The sequence below is a fragment of the Schistocerca cancellata genome, chromosome 1 (genome assembly GCF_023864275.1).
Source record: "Schistocerca cancellata isolate TAMUIC-IGC-003103 chromosome 1, iqSchCanc2.1, whole genome shotgun sequence".
NCBI classification, from domain to species: domain Eukaryota; kingdom Metazoa; phylum Arthropoda; class Insecta; order Orthoptera; family Acrididae; genus Schistocerca; species Schistocerca cancellata.
In genome coordinates this window covers 1,117,966,565-1,117,970,882 of record NC_064626.1, presented here as the reverse complement: position 1 = coordinate 1,117,970,882, position 4,318 = coordinate 1,117,966,565, and positions in this window count along the sequence as shown.

Genomic DNA, 4,318 nt, shown 5'->3' with positions numbered 1-4,318 from the left:
AGGAACGTCTACTGAATATTTTCAAAGAAAGTGAAGATACGCGTATTAAGAGATTAGTTACTGGAATTGATTTGGGAGACCAAAAACCTAGTCAGTTATTACGCAAAATGCAAGCCTTGGCAAGTGTAGATGTGTCAGAAAAAGTCCTAAAGACACTTTGGCTAGAAAAACTTCCGGGTTCTAGAAGGAACATTTTAATTGTCAGTGACGAGGGACTCGAAAAGGTGGCTATAATGGCTGATAGAATAACAGAAATAAATCCCCGTAACGAATTGTTCGTCACAAAAAGTGGTGCTTGTAGAAACAGGATGTTCCGATAACAATGAGTGACTTGATGACAAGAATTTCGGGGCTAGAGCAACAAATGGCCGCGCTGTCAACTGGTTATCGAGGCAGGTCTCCTAACAGAAGCTGTGAGCGTCAATGTAAAAGAAGTCGTAGTAAGTCTCGAAATAATAAACAATCCCAAAGGCAAGTACTGTTATTACCATTTTCGCTTTGGGCAGAGCTGCAAGCCTGAAAAATGCATACCTCCATGTAGCTGGACTGAAAAGGGAAACGCGACCCAGCTGCTGCCCAAGTCCATTGCCTCAAAACACGCTTATTTGTCACCGACAAAAAAACGGGATTGCAATTTTTAGTCGACAGTGGAGCGGATGTTTCTGTAATTCCCGCTCACGCAAATGTTAATGGTGAGTCGCCATATAAATTGTATGCTGCAAATGGTACCGAAATTCCTACATACGGAATCGAACTTCGTGCTATTGATCTGGGACTGCGACGTCAATTTCAATGGCCATTTATAGTTGCGAAGATCAATAAAGCTATATTGGGTGCTGATTTTTTGAATAAATTTCAATTATTAGTAGATGTCCTTAATAAAAGGTTAATAGATAATGTAACCAAGCTCAATGCTGAGGATAAAGTTATGTCAATCTCAGAGGAAAACGTCCAGAGCACCATGAGCCAAAACTTACAGGTCTACTGTTAAAGTATCCAGACATAGCTAAACCTAATTTGGTACCTAGCGAAATTAGACATGATGTCAAACACTATATTACCACTGAAGGTCCGCTTGTGTTTTCTAGGGCAAGACAATTAGACCCAAAGCGCATGGCGATGGCAAAACAAGAATTTAAATTCATGTTAGACAATGGCATCATTAGACCGTCTAAATCTGCATGGGCAAGTCCTCTCCATATTGTACCTAAGAAGGATGGCTCAATACGTCCGTGTGGAGATTATAGACGGTTAAATGAAAGAACAATTCCAGGCCGTTATCCTGTACCTAGAATAGATTTCCATTGTATTCTTCAAGGCAAAAACATTTTCTAAAATCGATCTCTTTAAGGCCTATTATCAAATACCTATTGCAGAAGAAGATAAGCACAAAACAGCTGTAATAACACCATTTGGACTGTATGAATTTAATGTCATGAGCTTTGGCCTGCGGAATGCACCTTCAACATTCCAGCGATTCATTAACGAAGTTGTGTTTTGGCTACATTTTGTGTTACCTTACCTCGATGACATTTTAATCGCCTCATCCAGTATTGAAGAACACCGAACACACCTGAAACTAGTCCTGGAGCGATTGTCTAATTATGGACTTCGAATCAAAATCAACCTTTGGAGTAAATGAAATTGGATTCCTAGGGTACTGGATAACATCAGAGGGATCCCGTCCACTACCTGAGAAAGTGCAAGCAATTTTAGAGTATAAGTTACCTGACAAACTGCATGAGCTCAGCAGATTTCTTGGCATCGTCGACTACTACCGTCGCTACCTTAAAGATGCGGCATAGACTCAAGCTGTTTTGCATGACTATCTTAAGGGAGCAAGAAAGAAGGATAATAGACAAATTCAGTGGACTGAAGAAGCAAAGAAAATGTTTGAGAAATCTAATCAAGGTATAGTAAAAGCTGCATTATTGGCTTTTCCTAACTCGGAGTTACCCCTAGCATTATGTACAGACGCATCAGATATTGCTGTTGGTTCTGTGCTCCAGCAACTGGAAAATGGAAATTGGAGACCTGTTGCATTCTTTTCACAGAAACTGAGTAAATCACAGAAGGGTTACAGTACCTATGACCGAGAATTATTGGGAATTTACCTTTCTGTAAAAAAGTTTAAGCATTTACTGGAAGGAAGAGACTTCATAATCTTCACTGATCATAAGCCACTCACATTTGCTTTCAAGTAAAACAATGATAAGGCATCTCCTCCACAGATGAGACTGTTGCAGTACATTTCACAATTTTCGACCGATATTCGTCATGTCAGTGGCCATGACAATATTGTTGCAGGTGCCCTATCCAGAGTTGATGAAGTAGTAATACTGGACTATGATGAATTGGCAAAAACCAGTAACAAGATCAAGAACTACAGCAACTCCGAACAGGGAACAACTCCTTAAACTTAAAGTCATATCAACTTCCATCAGGGGAAACATTGTGGTGTGACACATCCACTGCAAATATCAGACCTTATATTCCTCAACCTTTTCGTTATCAAATATTTCTTCATTTTCATGGTTTAGCTCATCCTGACATAAAGACAACAGTGAAACTGTTGAGTAGCAGAGCCATTTGGTCAAACATCAAAAGTGATGTGCGACAGTGGACTAAATCCTGTGTCAGTTGACAGAAAACCAAGGTCACTCGCCACACAAAATCACCGCTAGAGAAGTTTGAAGAACCTGATGAACGTTTCAGTGTTGTACACATTGACCTCATCGGACCTTTTCCTCCTTCTAATGGCCTGACTTATTGTTTAACTTGTATTGACCGTTTCACATCTTGGATGGAAGTCATATCACTTGAAGATAGTTCAGCTGAAAAAGTGGCAACAGCCTTCTACCAGCACTGGATTGCAAGATTTGGTGTACCATCGCAGGTAATCAGTGACCAAGGAGCACAGTTTAGATCGCAATTGTTTAATAATTTTGGCATAGTATGTGGAATGAAAATTCAGCACATAACGCCATATCATCCTCAATGCTATGGCAAAATTGAGCGACTACATAGAACTGAAGTCTGCAATCAAGGCCCATAACAGTTCTAATTGGACAGAAATTCTGCCTACTGTTCTACTGGGCTGCGCACTGCAGTGCGAGAAACATCGCCAATCGTCTTCCAAAATATTAAAAATAATGCAAAGCCACCACCCCATCCTGGTAGCCCATCCGACGAACTATCCTATGGGCGCCCATGAATAACGCTCACTGCTGATATTGTAACAGTTTTGTTATCGTCTTACCAAATAATTTGTTGCTTTTACTTCATTTTTTTGTCTATACTTCAAACCTCTTTCTCCCTGTCTCTCGTCTACTGGTACTTTCTTTATGTGGTAATTTCCAAACTTCTAAAATACCGGCAGGCTTACTATCTCAGAGTCAGTTTTATGTTTTCGCTTCGAGAAATTGCGGAAGAACAGTCTCTCTGCGCGAGAAGCTGCTCTTTTGGTTGATTACGCTCTGTAATATTTTACGACAGCTAAAACTGGAAAAAAATACGTTTTTAACATTCGTTTCACTCACTGATTTAGTGTAGCATTCACGTCATATTACACTACCAGTACACCTTACAGGCATCATTCACCTTTGTAATAACTTCACGTATTCCTCGTCTGTTTAATAGGTTGTTAACAATAGGAAGCATTCAGCCGATAAAATCTCACTTTTGGAAATAGGATTAGTTCTTCGGTACGTTTTCCGATTATTACGAAGGTCCACATTGCAAATTCGCACAATTGGCGTTTGTATAGGGATATCAACGTTATAAAAATGGAATATCAGACATACCTACAGCACTGGCACAAATACGTAATTCGTTTCTCATCTTTTAGTGTTAATTTTACAACTGGTTTGGGGAACTGTTGTACTAGCTCAGAAAAATGGTAGTTTGTACTGATTTTCTTACACTAGTTTTATTTACAACAACACACGGGAAAGAAAATTTTGACAGACTAAAACTTATTGGCGACTGTAAACTACTTTTTTTTGGTGTTGTAGTAATTGAATTGTCACGAACTTTGCGGAACGCTTCCTTTCCGACCTCTCTTGCCGCTTCACCTCGACTAAGCATGACAGGGGCTCCCGCATGACAGAGGCAGGAACACACATGACGTAAATGTGAACACATTAGTCTACTGAAATACTTTGACAATGCACATTGCTATTAAATTGTTCTTAGTACACCTTGAAAATTAAAACATGAGTTTTGTCTTAGCACTCTTATTTGTTTCGTGACATATTTTGTGACAAAGTTTCACAATTGATCCAAATGTTTTGACTACGTAGACATGAGAAGGTTGCTA